Here is a 22,323-nt window from a genome sequence, read left to right as displayed (position 1 = left end):
TCTACGTATGCCTCCACTGTTTTGCCGATTTGTGTTTCCAGGCATGTCTGAATCATGCGTTGATAGGTTGCACCGACATTTTTGAGCCCGAAAGGCATGGTGTTAAAATAAAAGGGGCCATATGAGGTGATGGATGCTGTTGCGGCTTTATCGGACTCCGCCATCTTGATTTGATGGTATCCGGAGTATGCATTGAGGAAACACAATGAGTCGTGCCTGCGGTAGCGTCGATGATTTGATCAATGTGGGGGAGGGGGAAGGGATCCTTAGGGCAAGCCTTATTGAGGTCCTTGAAGTCGACACATAGGCGCCCGGATTTGTCCTTCTTTGGTACCAACACCAGGTTTACTAGCCAGTCCGGATGTTTTATTTCTCTGATGAATCCGGCCTCGAGTAGCTTGGCTAGCTCTTCTCACATGGCTTGTCGCCTAGGTTCTGAAAAAGCACCGAAGAGTCTTCTTGACCGGCTTGTATCCCTTTAGTATATTTAGGCTATGCTCGGCCAACCTGCGTGGGATACCTGGCATGTCTGAAGGATGCCAGGCGAAGATGTCCCAATTCTCGCGCAAGAACTCTCGCAGTGCAGCGTCTATTGTGGGGTTCAGCTGTGCCCCAATGGATGCTGTTTTTGTAGGGTCCATTGGGTGGACCTGGAATTTGACTATTTCGTTTACTAGTTTAAAAGAGGTGGACTTCGGTCGTTTGTTGAGTATCACGTCGTCCTTGTCCACTATGGAGCACAACGCAGTTAATTCTTCGGCCGCGAGAGCTTCGGATAATGCCTCCAGGGCTAGTGCGGCGGTTTTATTTTAGGCATGGAGTGCTATGTCCGGATCACTAGCTAGAGTGATGATTCCATTGGGCCCAGGCATCTTGAGCTTCATGTACCCGTAATGGGGTATATCTTGGAAGCTCGTGAATGTGTCCCACCCTAAAAGGGCGTGGTATCCACTACTGAGAGGGGCCACTTGGAATGTGATTTCTTCGGACCTATAATTCTCCGACGTGCCAAATACCACATCCAGTGTGATTTTCCCGCACATCGTGCCTCCCGACTGGGGATGATTCCTCTGAAGGTCGTGCTACTTTGCTCAATGCGGCACTTGTCTATCTCCATTTTGTTCAGAGTTTCCTCGTAGATGAGGTTTAATCCGCTGCCACCGTCCATGAGCACTTTAGTAAGCCGGAAGCCGTCCACAATTGGACTAAGGACCAAAGCTGCTGGTGCTCGGACTGTTCGGAATTGAGGTTCGTCACTAGCATTGAAGGTTATGGCCGTGTCGTTTATTGATGCAACATGGTAGACTTCGGCGAGGCTACGGAGTGCTCGCTTGCGCCTATTGTTTGAGGCGAAAGTCTCGAAGACTGTCAGTACTGTATTGTTATTCTCCGGGGGATGGTGCTCCACTGTATTGTTGATGATGAGATCCTCGCCGCTCTTGGCCACCTGCCGGAGTATCCAACATGCTCTAAGGCTGTGTGTTGGTATGATATCCGGTGTGCTGTTAATTTTGCACGGCCCATTGAGCCATCCGTCCAATATGGTTCCCCGCCCTATAGTGGGCTTTGGTTTCTTTGTAATTGGATTGGGTGACTTGCGAGAGTGCACCCTTTTAGTTCAGACGAGGGGTTTAGTGAGAGCTGGAGGATCCCAGAATTTTGTTTGGGTTTTCCAGGCGCTTTCCATCGCATAGTACTTCTGTACTATGGCCGCCAAGTCAGCAAAGTCTACTATGTCACGACGACTTATGGCGTTGAGGATTCCTTTGTCCATGCAATTTTTGCAAAAGAATGATATTGCGTCTTCCTCGTGACAGTCCTTAACGTTGCTCATTACAAGGAGGAATCTAGACCAGAAGTGATGTATTGTCTCTTGGGGCTCTTGCCTGATGTGGGAAAGATTGCTTGTATCTGGGTGGGTGGGTAGATTTAAGTCCAAACCCTAATCCGATCTGAGACCCAGGGGCACAGGAGCTTCCGAGCTTGGTGGCTCGGGCTCAGGGATGTTGCCCAATTTTTCTGGCCTGTTGTCCGATTCTAGGTTCGGAGCTTGGGCCGTGTCCTCCCGTAGACGGGTATCCGGCTCGGAGAGCTCGGGAATCCAGACATAGTTCATCCTCAAAATAGAGGAAGAATCTATGCATTACTCCTCCACTACCGCTATCTGATGGGTGACCGGTAGAGAGTTAATCTCCCTTTGGTCGGGTTTAAGCCCGATCCGATCATAGTCAGTAGCGACTCCTAGAGCGGCGATGCGATCCAAGAGCTCGTTCAGGGAGGAGAGCTCCATTGGATCCATCTGTTCGGTAAGTTCCGAGCTGACGTGGAGGCAGTTTTTGATGACCTGAGAAGTCATCATCGGCGCGACGGCCGATCGAGCGGTCATGATGAAGCCGCCTAGTCGAAGAGTTTGGCCTAAAGCCAGGGCTCCCCCAGAGGTGATGTTGTCCTTGACAACAAGGCGAGCCATCAAGCCTTACCGTGTCGGTGTCAAAACCGGCGGATCTCAGGTATGGGTCCCGAACTGTGCGTCTAAGGCTAATGGTAACAGGAGGTGGGGGACACAATGTTTACCTAGGTTCGGGCCATCTCAATGGAGGTAATACCCTACTTCCTGCTTGATTGATCTTGATGATATGAGTATTACAAGAGTTGATCTATCACGAGATCGTAGAGGCTAAACCCTAGAAGCTAGCCTATGATTATGATTGTCATTGTCCTACGGACTAAACCCTCCGGTTTATATAGACACCGGAGGGGGCTAGGGTTACACAGAGTCGGTTACAAATAAGGAGATCTACATATCCGAATTGCCAAGCTTGCCTTCCACGGAAATGAGAGTCCCACCCGGACATGGGATGAAGTCTTCGATCTTGTATCTTCATAGTCCAACAGTCCGGGCAAAGTATATAGTCCGGCTGTCCGAGGACCCCCTAATCCAGGACTCCCTCAGGACACGCGCATTGCCTTGGTACATCATGACACGTGGGACCGCATGACATGCCATACTCCCCCGCCCATCGCTCGGTAAAATCACCTCATTTTTACTACTTCTTCCGTATCGGTTTACATGGCATGCACGTCGTTCTAGGTTGAGAATTTGACTGGCTATATATGTGATGAACAATATATGTTTAGAAACTACATCCGCTTAAGAATCCAATGATATACTTTTTGTGACATAGTAACTCATATTTAGTTAGTCAAATGGATGACCTAGAACTACGTGCACGCCCTATAAACTGAGACGGAGAGGGTAGTACAGTACATATGTTTTTAGATCAATATAGTCGAGATTCACCAAGGAGCAAAACCAAGTGGTAGGTTGCTCCTGTCGTGTTGGCGTAGCAACTCAAGCAGGTTCAGTACGCACACAAAATGGCGACACACTTAACAGGACCCCTTTGGCCGACATGTGGCTCATCCACCGTCTTGTTCCACGTGTGATGCACCAAATTACAGTTCGGAGCAGCGGTTGGAATTGGAGGCACCCCGGTCATAGCGCCGCAATAGTAGAAAATGAGCGATGAGGGGTCAAATCCCAAAGCCCCACCTTTCTCGCATTAAGCTGGACGGACGAAGCAACCATCATTTCACGCTAGGGAAAAAGAGCATAAATAAAAGAGGAAGCCAATGATGCATGCGGCAGCTACCTAGGCACCCTAGGGTAGGGGTCTCAACTAAAAATCCTTTTTTTGAACGCGCCTCCACTACAAATCCGCTTCTCCCTCGTCCTCTTGTAGAAAATTGATGATGGGTGTGGCGGTAGGGTTTGTAGGAGTACTATGGCGTGCAGGGCCACGTCATAGTAAATGGGAGAGGGATTGAGTTCGAGTCGATGCCTTAATATATGTGGGCCCCTGGTTTTATGGGAATGAGTCAGCATTTTGTATTCGAGGACCAGTGGAGATATACATACAAAAAATTGTGGATGTAGGTTCGACCGAAAGGCAATGATGCATGGGCCCTGCATTTTGATATACCCGCGGCCGCATGAAATTTGCTACTCTACTCAAAACTAGTAAGGTACACATGCATTGAACATATGAGATTTGCAAACCAAATTATGAATAAATACATACTATAACATGTAAAGCTTTGAGTCATATATGCATGATGTAGATGTTCGTTTAGTTCTTATAGTTCATCTCATTCAAAATCAATTAGTTTTATAAAAATGTTAAGATTCATGGGGTTGTGCATTGTAAAGCATAAAGTAAAAAACAAATAATGGCAATTCATTTAGAAAAAAAAAGTTTGGGCAATTATGATACGGAAGATTCTAGAACAAAGGAGAAGTGCTTGTGTTTTGAGGTTTGTGCATTATGCTTAAGTTCAACCATGGAGTCTTCTAAATTGTACATGTGGCAGAATCTGGTGGTATGTTGATGATATCAAGCGGCCAGTAGTGCTCGGATTTGCCATCTCTGCACTGTCGGATTAGCTTCATCCAGCGACCATCTTTCTAAGTTATTCGCACACTATATAGTTCTTGTGCCATAGTTTGATGTCTTGGAAAAAAGCTACTAGTGGGTTGTACTAGCTATTTAGGAATAGAAGATGTATACATGGAAGTTGTAGGGAAAGAGATGACATGGAGTATCTCAATTCCTATGAGTAGGGATTGGAAAAGAGATGTCATTTGGTTCACATCATAGGAACTTTTCTATTGAATCTAGATATGACATGTATCTCAATTCCTATGAGGAGGGATTAGAAAAGAGATGTCATTTGGTTCATATCATAGGAACTTTTCTATTGAATATACGCTAATGTTTATTTTCCTTTGAAATTATGGGAGTATAGGAATCCATTCATATGAACCAAGTGGCTCTAAAGCTATAAAAATGATATCATGTTTATTTCCTTTGAAATGTGGAGTATATGAATCTATTCCTATGAACCAATTGGCTCTAAAGGAAAAAATCCTATAAAAATCATATCATATAGAGTTCCTACGATATTCCTCCACACTAAAGGATGGTTGAAATTGCTGCAGGTGATATGATGGTCTTTCTTTGTAGAATCCTCCCCCATCTTTATAGTTACCTCTCTAAGATGAATGAAATGATATATACTAGGTATTCTATATGTGCATTTTGGTATACAAAAACTCGGTAAAAGTTTCCGAGGTTCGAATTTTCAATAAAGCTATATGCACTACATTTTGGAATGGAGGGAGTATATGGCAGTTGCTAACACCCACGTGGAAGATTTGTGTTTAGGAGGAGTGGTTGTTCTGTTAAATGACATGGAAAAACTGACACTATCGGATGCCGATCTAACGGTTCTTACGACATTCGTCAGGAAAAGGCTTGTTGGTGTACAAAAGTAGGGGGTCTGCTTTTGACCCCTTTACTTGTGCACGGGCAGTCAAAGCCACCCGCCACGGCCACGCATAATAGGGCATGAAAGGGAAGCCAAAGAGAAGCCGAAGGCACAAGACGAACAAGACAACATCAAGAACCAAGGCCACAAAGCACTGACAGGCGAAGCAGGTTGCCCCGGCAAGACCCTTGCCGGGGGCAGCCTCGGCAAGCCCCTTGCCGGGGCAGCTCACCCACACCAAGGGAGCGGGCCACCCTCGAGCCACGGTATCCAATAGCCATGTTGGACCAAGGCTCGGGATGCATCTCCATGGTGGCATGCAGATCTTTGTGAAGACATAGAATACCCAAGATCAGATGAAGATTGGAAAGCAACAATCCTCACTAAGATCCTTACCAAGGAATCCACAAGACCCCCGGCAAGACCCTTGCCGGGGACGCCAGCGCGCCACGGCAGAACCCTTGCTGGGCCACCCGGCAAGACCCTTGTCGGGCCACCCGGCAAGACCCTCGCCAGGGACGACAACAGGGCCACTGACAGGCCGCACCAACCAACTCCCCGCCGCTGTTCACATGCAGCTGCCAGCCCAACCAGATTGGCAGGCACTTGCGTGGCAGTATGCAGCTTCCAGGCCAACTCAGCACGCACCCACGTGGCGGCATGCAGACCTTCGTGGAGGCTCCACCACCGCGCCACCTGAGCTGCTTGCCTACCTACATGGCACCACATGCATCGCTGCCCAGGTCGCGTGTCGGAACAAGGGGGAGCGGCGACGAATGGGACGGGCCTCGGTCCCGTCCCCAATAAAGCGAGTGACACCTAAGCCTCGCATTAAATGCGCTTTGTCCTATAACACCAGTGATAAGCTCTCAACACTGTAGCACTTTCCACCTCCTGTGTGCCACTGTGGCAGCCCCTTTCAGCTATAAAAGGAGGCCCATGGGGCACTAGAGAAGGATTCGGCTCTTTGGAACTTGGCAACACCCAGAGCTAGTTCAAGAGCTCAAGAACACTAAATACATCCACCGAAGCAGGATCATAGGGTTCTACGCATCTTTGCGGCCCGAACCTAGGTAAATCCCCTTTGTGCTGTCTGCTAGTCCTGCTCTTCTCACGATCCCGCGCCCCGCAACTGTAGTAGGGATTCCAGTGATCCCATGGGTGTCGTTTCCCACCGAAATCTTTGGCGCGCCAGGTAGGGGGCGCGCAATTGTGAGAATCTGGTCTGGCGGTTGTCCTAGCAGTTCATCATCGCCACATCCTCTGCGGAGAAGGTGGCCAAGAGAGCAGCGCTTCCTGCAAGTGCAAGGCACACCAAGGCGGCGACGAGAAAGCTAAGTCATGCCAACCTTTAAACTCTTCTCCTTAATATAAGGTTATCATCCTCGGAGATTCTGCCTATGCATGGAAAACCTGTACGTAGAGGGGCCCTCCCATGATTGGCAACACCCTTGTTCTGTTTCGAGTCCACTCAACAGTCCAAGCGGTCGCGTCAAGAGCGGCAGAGTAGCCTTCCGCCGTCAGTAACACTCTCGACTCTGACTCGAGTCAAACTTGACAGGTCAAGCGGCCACGTTGGGGGTGGCAAGGTGGTTTGTTCGACAGCAAGGACACCCGACAGGCTAATGGGGATCCGTCCTCAAGACGCCACCCCGGTTTACGTGCTGGCAAACCTACCCAGTAACTTAGGGCGGACATGCAAAGGAAAATCAAACAGGAAAATAACATGCATAACGTCAAGGGTACTGCAGAGTTATATTACATAAATTGTCGTCGCGGTTCTAACTAAAGATAGCGATTGTCTTGGTCGTGAACTTGCAGCGGCAGTAAGGAACGAGGTGCCTAGTCTCGGGGCTGGCCATCCAACCTCTTGATTTTGTCGATGCGCTTGAGGATGGGCTTGATACGCTCATTGAGCGCCGCGATGTCAGCATCCTCCGGCAAGCTCTTCAGCACAACTTTGAAGTTGAGGTCAGGATGCCAGTGCGCTATCTTGGCGAGCACCCTGGTCATGACAACCCGGCAGAGTATCCGGGATTCCTCGGCCAGGGAGGCCGTTCAATCAGAGTGAAGCCGCTCCAGAGCACCGAGGACCTTCTCGAAGTATAGGGTCAGGCTGGCATTGGGGCTCAGGCTCGTCTCTGGGGCGTACCACATGTTCGGCATCCCCATGATGCCTAGTTGCGTGGCGGTCGATTCCGCAACGGCGGCGAGGCGTTCGAGCCAACATTTCTCGCCCGCCACGTGGTCCTCGAGGTTGGCGGTCTCGTTCATCTGCAGCTGCTTCTCCGTCTCCAACTCCTTGGTCAAGATCCCCTCCCGGGTTTTGGCCTTCGACAGCATCTTCTCGAGATCTCCCAGCTTCAGCTTGAGGTCCCTGATGGAGTTGTTGGCTTCGGAGAGTTCTCTGGCCTTGCTAATGACCGCGCCCTGCGCCTCCACTAGGCCACCGTTGAGCGTGTCCTTCTCCGTGGACAGCTTTAAGGCATGCTCCTCCAGCTCCTTCACCCTGTCGGTGTAGACCTGAGCCTGGGCATTGAGTGCTTCCTGATGCCTCTGCACCAGCTCTTGGGTTTGCTGCACGACGAGCCTGCCCACCTCTTCATCCTTGCCGCGAAGCATGGCGGCAAGCTTCTCCTCGCGCGTGGCAAGGTCCTCTTCCTGGGTCTTCAGGGCGGCCTCGTGCTGGGTCCGGGCGGCTTCAGCTTCAGCGGCAATTTCTTCGCCGTATCCGGGGCCTTCTCGATGTCGGCCAGCTTCAGGGTGAGCTCCACCTCACGGTTGGCCAGCTCTCCCTGGGCGGCCTTCAGCTCGTCCTGGGCCTGGCGGAACCAGTCTTGCGCCTCGGTGACACGCCCTCCAAAGTCCGCCTCCTCCTTCTCCACCACTGCTGTCCTAGACTTGACCTTGTCCAGACGGGTGCGGTGGAGTGCCTGAAGCTACCGGAAGCTGGCACCCATGGCCTGGAGCAGCTCCTCCTCCTAGGAGCCGACACCACTGATGCCTGGCTCATTGACGACCTCGAGCCCGGCGGCGGCGAGCGCCTCCTCGTCGAACACCTCTCCCTCAAAAGGAGCCCTGGTGCTCGACCCGCCGAGGAGGTGGACGAAGAGGTCGTCGCTTATCCTCAGATACCTGCCGAAGCCAGAGGAAGCGGAAGAGGAGGGCAGGTCGTCAAACGCCGCCTCCTTGGTAGTGGCCCTGCCGGCTTCCCCGGCAGGCCCCTTGCCAGGGTCTTCGGTGGGTCCCTTGGCGGCACCCCGGGCGCTCTCCTCGGCAGCGATCTTCTCCGCCTCCGCCGCGGCATCCGCGGCGACGTCCATGATGACGATGTCGATGTTCTCTGAACCTACCGAGGAGGGGTCTGGATGCCAAGAAGGAGACAGGGCAGAGCCAAGGTCGAAAGCCAGTAAAAAAAACAACAACATAAGCAGAAGTGGGGAGTGAGTGGCTTCCCTGTGCCGGGCCGAGAGGCAGAAGTCCCTTCTCCGCCAAGATCTGGCGGCGAGGCGAAGCCACCCGCGCCCGTGTTCTCCTCCTCCTCCGTGTGCACGGCCTCGGCGCTTGGTGCCCTTGCTGGGGACGCCCCTCGGGGTGGCGTGGTCGACAGGGGAGGCACAATAGGAGAATCCATCTACGGCTCCCCTTGGTGTTGCTCCCCTCCTACAGCCACGGCAGGGTCAATACCAAAGCGTCGTGCATTACGCACGTTGATAAAGGATGGGTGATGGACTCACGCTGGGGGCTGGGCTGGGGGCTTCTCTCCGGGCTGCTCAGCACCACTAGTGGCGTACTGGATGTGCCTGCCGGGGGCTGGCCGCTCGCCGAAATCCTGGCCCTCTTCACCCTCTGGGCTAGCGTCTCCGTGTCCCTGCAAGATAAAGATAATTCAGAATGGACGGCACCATTGGAAAAAAAAGAAAGGGCAGGGAGAAAGCAGAGCTTACTCTTCCTCCTCTTCCTCCTCCTCCTCCTCTGCTGTCTTCCTCTTCCTCTCTAGGCTGAGAGGCCCAAAGTCAAACGCAATCCCCATGCTGATTATTGCCGACGAAGGGGGGGGGGCGATGGCGTCTAGGCGTGCTTGGACGATGAAGAAGCAGATGCCTTCTTCTTCGATGCCGCGGCCTTCGCCATCTTCTTCATTGCCACCGCCCTCGTCTGGTGCACAGGTGCACAGGCGCTTCCAGGCCAACTCAGCACGCACCCACATGGCAGCATGCAGACCTTCGTGGAGGCTCCACCACCGCGCCACCTCAGCTGCTTGCCTACCTACATGGCACCACATGCATCGCTGGCCAGGGCGCGTGTCGGAACGAGGGGGAGCGGTGACGGACGGAACGGGCCTCGCTCCCATCCCCGATAAAGCGAGGGACACCCAAGCCTCGCATTAAATGCACTTTGTCCTGTAACACCAGTGATAAGCTCTCATCACTGTAGCACTTTCCACCTCCTGTGTGCCACTGTAGCAGCCCCTTTCACCTATAAAAGGAGGACCTTGGCGCACTAGAGAAGGATTCGCCTCTTTGGAACTTGGCAACACCCAGAGCTAGTTCAAGAGCTCAAGAACACTAAATACATCCACCAAAGCAGGATCGTAGGGTTTTACGCATCTTTGTGGCTCGAACCTGGGTAAATCCCCTTTGTGTTGTCTGCTAGTCCCGCTCTTCTCACAATCCCGCGCCCCGCAACAGTAGTAGGGATTCGAGTGATCCCATAGGTGTCGTTTCCCACCGACAAGGCTTGTGATGAACATTTGTCAGATAATGATTTATGGACACATGCATTGCATTGATACGTTCCCCCTCTCTCTCTCACACACACGCACCCTCATGAGTCACGACTCTCCCGAGTCCTCTCGCACCCACCATCTATTTGCAGACAGACGTCACACACATATGTGCTCTTCACACCCTACCGCCAGAACTTCTAAAAAACAAAAGACGTCGCGCACATTTTATTTTTGCTCACACATAACACACTTATACTATTATTCTTGTGGCGAATGTTCTTTGGGCATAGTATATTTGTCGGATTGCGGGTTCCGGCAGACCCTTGAGGTTCGAACTCTAGGGTGCGCGCGAAGATCTCTCCTCTACCAACTCGCATCTCGTCGCCTCGCAAAGGATCTAGGCTACATGATGAACAACACAAGAGACGCAAGGTTTATACTAGTTCGGGCCACCGTTGTGGTGTAATACCCTACTCTAGTTTGTGGTGTGGTGCATTGCCTCTGGGGCTGATGATGAACAATACAAGGGAAGAACACCCTCACGAGGGGTGTTCTTGTGGTGGTGTTGTCCCTTTGGAGGGGTTAATTCCCGGTGCCTCTATGCTATGGTGGCTAGTCCTATATATAGAGCGAGAGGCCGTGGTCCTCTTCCCAAATATTGAGAGGGAAGGGCGCCAACAATTGGCCATTTTGAAGGGGAACATTGAGTACACTTATCCTGACTAAAGTCAGTCCTCGCCTATCAAAGACTCTGACAATGACGCCGTCCTGGGCTCCGCAATGACCTCTTTCCGGCCGTTCATCTGGTCTTGGTCTTGTTGCACAGAAATGGTTGCGTTTGCCTGATGCCTTGGTCTGTGCTTGCTCCCTTAGCACCAAAGGGGAAACAAGGACACTGCGCAGGCCGACGCCCTCCTGGCGCCCGCCTGGCTTCGATCGTCATGGCTTGCATCACGGGCACCTCACGAGGTACCCCTGCCTTGATCTCTCCGCCTCCTCGTGAGCTAGCCTGACGAGGCTACTCCTGAGGATGCTTTTCTGTCGTCCGCCCCGTGAGGCTTGGTCCCTCGCGAGGGTCTTGAGCTTGAGTCGATGAAGATGGGCTGCACTGGGCCACTGCTTGAGCCACGCCGCAGGCCGCAGGCAGGCAAGTCTGGGGACCCCCGTTCCCAGGACGCCGACAGTAGCCCTCGGGCCCAAGGCGCGCCCGGACTTGGCTTAGCAGAGAAGCAAATGGGCAAGTGCGAAGCACCGCAGGCCCCAACAGGCTGCGGCCTTGGGCGCCGCGTGGCGGTTGATTGGACGTAGGCGTCTGCACTTCCCCATGACGCCTCGGCAACTGTCCGACTTGACAAGTCCCTGCATGCAAAAGCGGGTCATGATTACTTGAGATCGTGGAGGCCGACGGTTGGCCTCCTCCTGGCTATAAGTACGGGCGGGCGAGAGCCCCCGTTGTTCATCTCTCCTTGCTTCGACTCTTCTTCCTCACTCCTCCTCTGTTTTGACGACAATGGCGCCGATTCGCAGGTTTTCTGCAGAAGAGAAGGGGAAGGCCGTGTCGGCGTTCTGGGAATGGGGGTCCCCAGACTTGCCTGCCAGCAGCGTGGCTCAAGGGGCGGCCCAGCACGGCCCATCTTCATTAGCACGAGCTCAAGACCCTCGCGAGGGGCCAAGCCTCACGGGGTGGATGGCAAGGAGCTTCCTCAGGCACGGCTTCGTCAGGCTGGCTCGCGAGGAGGCGGAGAGATCAAGGTGGGGTACCTCACGAGGTGCCCATGACACAAGCCGTGACGACCGAGGGCGCCAGGCGGGCGCCAGCCCGCGCAGTGTCCTCCTTTCCTCTTTGGTGCAAAGGGGGCAAGCGCAGGCGAGAGCATCAAGCAAAGGCATCCGTTTCGGTGCAACAAGACCAAAACCGTCGCAACGGCAGGAAGGAAGTCATTGTGGAGCCCAAGCCGGCGTCACTACCAGAGCCTTTGGCAGGCGAGGACCAACTTTAGTCAGGATAAGTGTACTAGATGTTCCCCTTCAAAATGGCCAATTGTTGGTGCCCTTCCTGCTCAATATTTGGGAAGAGGCCCAGGGCCTTTGCCTATAAATAGGACTAGCCACCCACAAGGTAAAAGAAGGCGGATGAGAACTAGAAGGCACCAGATCATCATCTAGAAACCAGCAGAAAGAGCGACTGAACTCCGCCTAGCAGTTCATCGCACCAGCGAAGAGCAGACCCTCGCGAGGTTGTTCTTCCTTGTATAGTTCATCATCATCCCAAGAGGCAATCCACCACACCACAAACTAGAGTAGGGTATTACACCACAATGGTGGCCCGAACTAGTATAAACCCTGTGTCTCTTGTGTTGTTCCTTTGATTGCTTAGATCCTAGCGAGGCGGTGAGGTGTAGGTAGGTAGAGGGCGAGATCTCCGCGTGCACCCTAGTGTTCGAATCTAGAGGGTCTGCCGGAACCCGAAATCCGACATTTGGCGCGCCTGGTAGGCGTGCGCCGGAATTCGTCTTCCGTCGCAGTGTTCTTCACCGACCACTGCATCCATGTCAGACGCTCGTCGGGCCCGCGCCGAGCACCAAGCCGCTCTCGCTTCCTGCATCGCCCAGACGGCCCCCGTCGGCGGCCGCCCACGCCGTTCCCAGTCGCCTGCCGTCAACGCCGCCACCGGCCCGGTGGGGAACGAGCAACAAGCATCGTCCCAGCATCCGTCAGTGAGGCAAGACGGCCGCACTACTACTCCCTCACTCACCCCAGCTGGTTCTTCGTCCCGCGCACTCCGCGCGACCATGGAGGCTCGAGCTGCGCTCATCGCGGCAAACGAGCTCCTGCGCTACCGCCCAGTCAACGACGTCTACGAAGAGTGGCTCGACCGCGTCGCCGAGCTCGTCCGCGCCGCAGGGGGCCCCCCCGCACCGTCCATCTCGCTGCACCGCGCCCCGCCCTGCGCGGGCAATGAAGCTCTGGGGGCGCCTCATCCGCCTCCCCCTTAAGAAGGCGCCCTGGCCCCAAGGCGTGTGGCCCCTGGGTGGAACCCACTCCGTCCGGCGCCAGCGCGGCAAGAGCAGAGTTGCCAAGAGGTCCCTCGTCCCCAAGAAGCTGCCCGAGTGCTCCCTGCTCCGGCCCGTCGCGACCACGCTCCTGTTCCACCATGCCAAGACCCCGCGCTGCTCCCAGCTGCAGCACATGGTGACCCGCAAGACCAAGCCCTTCGTCACCAAAGGCCTCCCATGGCCACCGCAGGCTGCCGCGCCTTCACCACCGAGCTGCGCAGCGTCGCATGGCCCGACAACTTCAAGCCAGACCTGCCTCCTCACTACGACGGCACGGCCGACCTTGCGGAGTTCCTCCAGCTCTACGAGCTGGGCATCGAAGCCGCCAACGGGGACGAGAAGGTCATGGTGAACTGGTTTCCCATGGCACTCAAGGACGGGGCCCGCACCTAGCTCCTGAACCTGGCTCCTGGCACGATCTCCTCCTGGGACGAGATGCGCACCCGTTTCATCGCCAACTTCCAAGGTACTCGTGACCGGCCACTCGCCGTGAGCGACATGCGCCGCATCAAGAAGCAACCAGGGGAGACCCTGCAGAAGTACATCCAGCGCTTCAAAAACGCACGCCTCAAGATTCCCAAGGTGACCGAGGAGGCCATCATCTCAGCCTTCTCCGACGGTGTGCGTGACGGCAAGATGAAGGAGGAGCTGGCGATGCATGAAGATCTGTGGACTTCCTTGGAACTGTTCAACTTGGCGACCAAGTGCGCCAGGGCTGAGGAAGGGTGCCTTTCCCTCCTCGAGCTGCCAGCCGCAGACCCAGAAGAGAAGAAATCCAAGGCCAAGGACGTGATGCGCAAGGGGGCTGCCGTGCTCATGGCAGAACCAGACACCAAGCAGGGCAGAGGTCAGCCCGAGTCTTTCAAGGGAAGCTGGTACTGTGTGTACCACGACCTCCACACCCACAACACCAACGAATGTCAAGAGCTCCAAGCCGTGCGAGAAGGGAGGATCGGCCGACGCCCTGACCGCAATGATCGAGGCTACGACCAAGGAGGAGGAAGGAACGCAGGACGCTGGGAAGACTGCAGCCCTCGCCAAGGGTGGCGCGACCGACCTCACGAGGATCGCTGGCAGGATCAGCCTCGCGAGGGAGACTCGAGGGATCAGCCTCGCGAGGATCGGCCGCAAGGAAATGCAGGCCTTCCTCCACTGCCGCCGCAGCCAAGGAGAAACGAGGACCATCATCAGGACGAGGGGGCTGGGGGCTTCCAGGAGCCGCGCGTGATCGCCTGCATCCTGGGCGGAGCTCAAGCCCCAGCCTCTCAACGCATCTTCAAGTAGTTCCCCGTGAAGTGAATGCAGTCCTCCCCAAGCTTGAAGCCACGCGCCCCCTCAGGTGGTCGGCGTGCGCCCTCACATTCAGCTCAGTGGATCAGCTCAAGTGCGTGGCCACAGCCGGAGTCCTCCCGATGCTTTGCTCCCTAGTCATCAGCAACGTGCAAGTCACCAGGACCCTCATCGACGGCGGGGCAGGGCTCAACGTCCTGTCCGTAGAGACAATCAACAATCTCCAAGTGCCTTACGATCAGCTTCAGCCAACCAAGCCTTTCTCCGGAGTCACCGACGGCTCCACGGTTTCGATTGGGCAGGTCCGCCTCCCTGTCACCTTCGGGGCACGCAACAATTACCGCACCGAGCTCATCGACTTCGACGTCGCCCACATTCGCCTGCCATACAACGCCATCCTCGGGTACCCAGCTCTCGCCAAGTTCATGGCCGTGACTCATCACGGCTGCAATGTCCTCAAGATGCCAGGAAGCGGTGGAGTCATCACGGTGCCTTGTGAAGAAAGAGACGCAGTGTGCTCCCTGGTGTGAGCTTTTCAGGCCGCATCACTTGAAGACCCAGATCGTGGGAGCGGGAGGCTCCCTTAGACCACTCCCAAGAAGAAGAAGACATCGCCAGGCCTGACCCCTCAGGAGGCAGGCCCCTCAGGGTCTGCGCCTGCTCAGGGGGCACCGCCTTCTGTCGCATAGGAAGGCGCGCCCGGCGCCCTCCTCAAGCAAGGCTCGGGGGCTCCCTCCTGGAGGGTCATCGACCTTGCTAAGGTCACGAGGGAGGCGCTTGGGCACCACTTGGAGGCGTGCTTCAAGGCACGTTTCCCTCAGGAAGGAGCAAGGCAAAGAGGGCCAAGCCCTTAGGAGTTCGTCAGTCAGATCACGTAGGAGTTGCAGGAGTCAAGAGTCATGAGTGGCAGCCGCCGCTTACCCGCCGCAGCTCCCCATCCAGGCGAGGATGGTGGGCTGCGCATCTGCATCGACATCCCCGGGCTCAACCGAGCCGCCTCTCAGGAGCGTTTCTGGCCCTCACTCGCGAGGCGCTGCGAAGGCCCACCCCACAGTTACGTTCGCATGCCCTACGGCTTGCCGAACGCGGCTGCCGCATACCAGTGCCTCATGAGGAGCATCCTGGAGGCTCAGGAGGCCAGGCGTTCCATAGTCCTGGCAGAGATGGAGATGGTCCACGAGGAGCCACCAGCGCCTCCGGAGCCTCCTGAGGCTCCTGGGCCTGGGGGCTCGTGAAGATCGGCTTCCGCAGCCCATGACGTCGGCTACTTCAACACCCCTTCATCCTCAACGCTATCAGGTGACATCTTTCAAGTTTCGTTTCCAGCTGCGAGCGCCCCCAGGGCTGCATTATTCCCAGGCCGCGTGGGTCCATCCCTGCGGCATGTATCCCCCTTTTTACTTTATGTTCCTAGCTTACTTTGTTGGGGCGCCCCTCGGGCTGCATCATCCCCAAGTCGCTCGGGCCAGACCCAGCGATGTCTGCCTTACCTGCATCTATCTAAATGTACTCGATTCTTCGTGATTAACGTGCTTGACCTAGTTGCCCGCTCAACTGACACCAACCGATGGAGCTGCTCCCCAACGGCACGACGCTTGCGCATGGGTCCGTCCCTGCAACGCTGAAAAACCTGAATGGCTGAGCTCTGGCCGTGGCAGCCCCGCATAGCGCCACCTCGTCAGGCCTTCAGTGCCTTGTCACCTCTCCAAGGCAACCAACGGCTGACCGCCGCTTGCCATAGAGGACTCTTGTTCTTCTTGTGGTCGGCCTATAGGATGCCTTCAAGGAGCAGCATCAGGCGAGGCCCTCACAGCGTCTTCTTCACTCTCGTCCGCGTGAACCGCTTGCACGTTAAACGGGGGGTACCTGAGCATCGCGACTCATGGGCTCCAACTGGCTCCCCAGCCCTCACCCTCTGGCCTTGTCCACGACATCGCGACCTGGCATACCAGCGACGGCTGAGACCCGCTCGAGGGCTGGGACCCGAGGACGTAGAGCAGAAAGGGGAGCAAAGGCGAGAGGGAAGAAGCACGCAGGGACCTCGCCAGGCAACCCCTCGCCGGCCTATGCGTGGCCCTAGCGCCGCACCAGGAGGCAGTTCCTGACTCTCGAGATAAGTCACCCTCCGGAAACACTAGCTATCGCAGCACCGTCCCTGCATCTAATGCAATCCTGTGTTAGCAACGTCACACTCCTTTCTCACCGAACGATGGCTCTTGAGCGCTAAAGGGGACCTCCTGAGCATCGCGACTCAGGGGCTCTTACTGGACCCCGGGCCGCTCACTTCCTGGCCTTGACCACGGCATCGCAACCTGGCATACCAGCGACGGCTGAAGCTTGCCTTGGGACCGGGACCTGTTGGCACAGAGCATCGAGCCCTCGCGAGGTTCGAAAGGATAAACTAAGCTAAGGCGGGACGAGCATCTCACACTGCTTCATGATAAGGGTCATATTAACAAAAGGGACCACAGACACCTTACAAGCCCCCACGGGGTGTGTTCTTGGCTCCTCGCAGGGACAAAAGACGCGTATCCTAAGGAGTCCTAACTACAGGAACCGTGGCGGCAGACGCCATCATCAATAGTGGGCCGCGTGAGGCTCGGCGCCAGCCTCATCCAGATCAGAGGCGGCGGCGGCCTAACGAGCCCGTCCTGCTCCGAGATCGGCGCAGGCTCGGGGCCTCGTAGCTATCATCGCTTGTCTCCGGAGTCATGAAGAGCTCGGTAGAGTCGCTGGATCCTCCGGCGCCCCCGCCGCCTGAGGAGCTGCTGGAAGAATGGGCGACGGCAGGCCTGGTCCCAGCCGCTCCAGAGCTTCGGCCGCTGCCTCTGGGACAGCACTCCAGCCGACGCCCATCTTCGTCGAAGACCTTGAAGATCATCATGGAAGCGCCGCCAGACTCCAGGTGGATCATGAGGGCTCCCCTCATCCTGCAGACCCGAGCGATCTCGCCCCAGCCCCGGGTCATGAATACCTTACCTAGAGGGATGACCTCGACATCCGCTTCGGTTGCAGGAGTCTGGCAGTCGGCGTGCTGCAGCCAGAGCTTGAAAGGCCCCCTCGGCGGGATCTCGAAGGCGAAGGAAGGAGGAAGGCGAATCCAAGATCGAGGAGGCATGGCGGCATGGAGCACAAACTCTCAGGAGGAGCCCTCAGCATGAACTCCAGGAGGGACAATGCACACCACCGTGACCCGCCGGCGCCGATGGCGGTGTCGTCCATGACGCTCGACATCGACTCCTGCAGGGCCCTCAAGGTGGGCGTACAAGGGCAGCGGGAACCCTGGGGGCGGCCGCTTGCACCATGGCCTCGACACCTCCTACCGGTCACCCTCCTCTCCACGGCGAGAGACGAGCCGTTTCTTCGGTGGAAGCAGGGAAGGACCCTCTCGGGGGGATTTCCCCTTCTCTTCGGCAGAAAACCGTCGGATCGGAGCCATTGTGGCAAGGTGGAGCAAGGACAGAGAAGAAGGAGAAGCAAGAAGAGATGGACTGGAAGGGCACGCGCCATTCCATACTTATAGCCGGTGGAGGCCAATCGCCGGCCTCCACGATCGCAGGTAATCATGACCCGCTTTGCATGCAGGGACTTGTCAATTCGTGCAGTCGCCGAGGCGTCGTGGGGAAGCAGGGCCGCCCACGACCAATCGACCGCCACGCGACGCCCGAGGCCGCAGGCTGTTAGGGCCCGCGGCGCTTCGCCCTTGCCCCTTCGCTTCCCTGCTTAGCCAAGTCCGGGCGCGCCTTGGGCCCGGGGGCTACTGTCGGCATTCTGGGAACGGGGGTCCCCAGACTTGCCTGCCTGCACGTGGCTCAAGGGGCGGCCCAGCACGGCCCATCTACATCAGCATGATCTCAAGACCCTCGCGAGGGGCCAAGCCTCGCGAGGTGGACGACAAGGAGCTTCCTCAGGCACGGCCTCATCAGGATGGCTCGCGAGGAGGCAGAGAGATCAAGGCGAGGTACCTCAAGAGGTGCCCATGACGCAAGCCGTGACGACCGAGGGTGCCAGGCGGGTGCCAGCCCCTGCAGTGTCCTTCTTTCCTCTTTGGTGCAAAGGGGGCAAGCGCAGGTGAGAGCATCAAGCAAAGGCATCCGTTTCGGTGCAACAAGACCAAGACCGTCGCAATGGCAGGAAGGAAGTCATTGTGGAGCCCAAGCTGGCGTCACCACCAGAGCCTTTGGCAGGCGAGGACCAACTTTAGTCAGGATAAGTGTACTAGATGTTCCCCTTCAAAATGGCCAATTGTTGGCGCCCTTTCCGCTCAATATTTGGGAAGAGGCCCAGGGCCTTTGCCTATAAATAGGACTAGCCACCCATAAGGTAAAAGAAGGCGGACGAGAACTAGAAGGCACCAGATCATCATCTAGAAACTAGCAGAAAGAGCGACTGAACTCCGCCTAGCAGTTCATCGCACAAGCCAAGAGCAGACCCTCGCGAGGCTATTCTTCCTTGTATAGTTCATCATCAGCCCAAGAGGCAATCCACCACACCACAAACTAGAGTAGGGTATTACACCACAATGGTGGCCCAAACTAGTATAAACCCTGTGTCTCTTGTGTTGTTCCTTTGATTGCTTAGATCCTAGCGAGGTGGTGAGGTGCAGGTAGGTAGAGGGCGAGATCTCCACGCGCACCCCAGTGTTCGAATCTAGAGGGTCTGCCGGAACCCGAAATCCGACAGGCCCCACGAGAGGGTCCCTACCCACTTCCGCCGAAGAAACGGTCAGTTCCCTGTCGTCAAGATGAAGGTGCTCGGCAGGAGGCGTCGAGGCATTGGTACGAGAGGCCACCAATGGGGTTTATAATGACCTTGTACGCCCGAATCGAGGGCTCGAGAGAAGAGGGCGCCGAGCGGCGCCGCCGGCGTCACCGGCGTCGCCGTTGGATCACGGCGGTGCGCGTCGTCCCTTCTGGAGTCCGTGCCACGAACTCCTCCCGCGAGTTTGTGCTTCACGCCACCATGCCTCCGAGCTCCTGGATCCATCTTCCTGCTTCCTTCGCCTTCAAGATACCGCCGAGCGGGCCTCGGGAGCTTTAGCTACAGCATGCCGACTGCCGCACCCCCGCGACCGAAGCGGAGGTTGAAGTTGTCGCGCCTGGCAAGGTCTTCATGACCCGAGGCTGGGGCGAGATCGCCCGGGTATGCCGAACGGAGGGCACCTTCGTGATCCATCTGGATTACGATGGCGCTTCCCTGATGTTCTTCAAGGTCTTCGATGAGGAAGGACGCCGGCTGGAGTGCTGTCCCAGTGGCAGCGGCCGGAGCTACGGAGAGGCGAGGGCCAGGCCTGCCACCCGCCTTCCCAGCAGCTCCTCAGGCAGCAGCGCCCGAGCTCGAGGGTCCAGCGACTCCCCCGAACTTCTCCTGACTCCGGAGACGAGCGACGACAGCTATGAGCCGCCGAGCTCATGCCGCGCCCGAGGCAGTGCCGGTGTGCCTGGCGGTCGGCGCGACCGACCTGGATGAGGTTGGCGCCGGCCCCTCATGGCCCACTGTTGATGATGGCGTCTGCCACTGTGGTTCCTGTAGTTAGGGCTCCTTAGGATTTGCGTCTTTTGTTCCCTGCGAGGAACCAAGAACATACCCCACGGGGGTTTGTAAAGCGTTTGTAGTCTCTTTTGTTAATGCGATCCTCATCGCGAAGTAGTATGAGATGCTCGTCCTATCTCAGCTTGGTACTTCCTTTCTAACCTCGCGAGGGCCTGGTGCTCTACGCCGACAGGTCCCGGTCCCCAGGTAGGCTTCAGCAGTTGTTGGTATGCCAGGTCGCAATGCCGTGGTCAAGGCCAGGAGGTGAGCGGCCTGAGGTCCGGTAAGAGCCCCCGAGGCGTGATGCTCGAGAGGTCCCCTTTAGCACTCAAGCAGCCGCCGCTCGGCAAGAAAGGAGCGCAACATCGCCAGCACAGGGCCGCATTAGGTACAAAGTTGGTGTTGCGTTAGGTAGTAGTTCCGGGGAGTGACTTATCTCAGGAGCTTGAAGCCATTTCTTGGCGTTGCGCCCGGCCCGTGTGTCAGCAGCTGGGAGGTTGCCTGGTGAGGTCTTCGCGAGCCTCCTCCTTCTCCACCGCACTCCCCTTTGCGCCCTACGTCCTCGGGTCCCGGCCCTCGAGCAGGCTTAGCCGTCGCTGGTATGCCAGGTCACGATGCCGTGGACAAGGCCAGGAGGTGAGGGCTGGAGAGCTAGTAAGAGCCCGTGAGTCTCGATGCTCAGGTGCCCCCCGTTTAACGCACAAGCAGTTCGTGCGGGTGAGAGAGGAAGAGGAGCCACAGAGGCCTCGCCCGACGCTGTCCCTTAGAGAGACCCTATAAACTCATCACGAGAAAAACGAGAGTTGCCATAACAATCGTCAGCCAGCCACCGGTTGCTCTGGGGGAGTGATGAGGGCATTGAGGGCTTCGTGAGGTGGCACTTTGTGGGGCTGCCGCGGCCAGAGCTCTGCCACTCAGGTTTGTCGACGTGTAGGGACGGACCCATGCACAGGCGTCGTGCTAGGGAGAGCAGCTCCAAAGGTCGGTGTCAATCAAGCAGGCGATCAAGTCAAGCAGGTTAAGTATGAAAGGGTAGATTAGCTTAGGCAGGTGCGAGAGCGATACACGCCACTAGGTTAGGCCTGAGCGGCTTGGGGATAATGCAGCCCGAGGGGCGCCCCCAACAAAGTAACCTAAAGGCATGAACAAAAGAGATACACACCACAGGGACGGACCAACGCGGCCTGGGAATGATGCAGCCCTGGGCGTGCTCCCAGCTGAAATAAACTTGAAAGGCGTCACCTGATACCGTTGGAGATGAAGGAATGCTGGAGTAGTTGACGACCCGTGGCGTGGAAGCCGATCCTCACGAGCCCCCAGGGCCCAGAGCCTCGGGAGGCTCCGGGGGCGAAGGCGGCTCTTCAAGGACCATCTCCATCTCTGCTAGGACTGTGCAATGCCTGACCTCCTGAGCCTCCAGGATGCTCCTCAGCAGGCGCTGATGAGCGGCGACCGTGTTCGACAGGCCGAGAGGCATGCGAACGTAGTTGTGGGGTGGACCCTCGCAACGTCCCACGCGCGAAGGCCAGAGGCGCTCCTGAGATGCGGCTCGATTGAGTCCTGGTACGTCGATGCAGACGCGCAGCCCACCATCCTCGCCTGGATGGGGAGCTACGGCGGGTAAGCGGCGGCTGCCGCGCATGATTCTTGACTCCTGCAGCTCCTGAGTGTTTCTTGTGACGAACTCCTGAGGGTTTGGCCCTCCTTGCTTCACGCCATCCTGAGGGAAACGTGCTTTGAAACATGCCTCCAGGTCGTGCCCGAGCGCCTTCCTCGTGACCTTGGCGAAGTCGGTGACCCTCCAGGAGACAGCCCCCGAGCCTTGCCCGAGGAGGGCGCCGGGCGCGCCTTCCTATGCGACAGAGGGAGGCGCCCCTTGCACGGGCGCGGATCCTGGCGCGGCGCCCCTAGATGTGCCTGCCTCCTGATGGTTCGCACCAGGTTATGTTTTCTTCTTCTTAGAGACTGCCTTGGGAAGGCTCCGGTTCCCGTGATCTGGGTCTTCGATTGCCGCGGCCTGGAAGGCACGCTCGAGAGAACACACTGCATCTTTCTCCTCACAGGGGACTGTGATGACTCCATCACTTCCTAGCATCTTGAGGACATTGTAGTCATGATGAGTCACCGCCATAAACTTGGCCAGGGCGGATATCCAAGGATGGCGTTGTAGGGTAGGCGAATGTGGGCGACGTCGAAGTCAACGAGCTCAGTGCGGTAGTTTTTGCGCTGTCCGAAGGTGATAGGGAGGCGGACCTGCCCTATCGGGGTGGTAGAACCGTCAGTGACTCCTGAGAAGGGCTTGGTTGGCTGAAGCTGATCATACGGCACTTGGAGACTGTTGAAGGTTTTGAGAGACAGAGCGTTGAGTCCTGCTCCACCATCAATGAG

This window comes from Triticum aestivum, chromosome 3B (genome assembly GCF_018294505.1).
Source record: "Triticum aestivum cultivar Chinese Spring chromosome 3B, IWGSC CS RefSeq v2.1, whole genome shotgun sequence".
NCBI classification, from domain to species: domain Eukaryota; kingdom Viridiplantae; phylum Streptophyta; class Magnoliopsida; order Poales; family Poaceae; genus Triticum; species Triticum aestivum.
Note: the sequence above shows the minus strand (reverse complement) of the source record.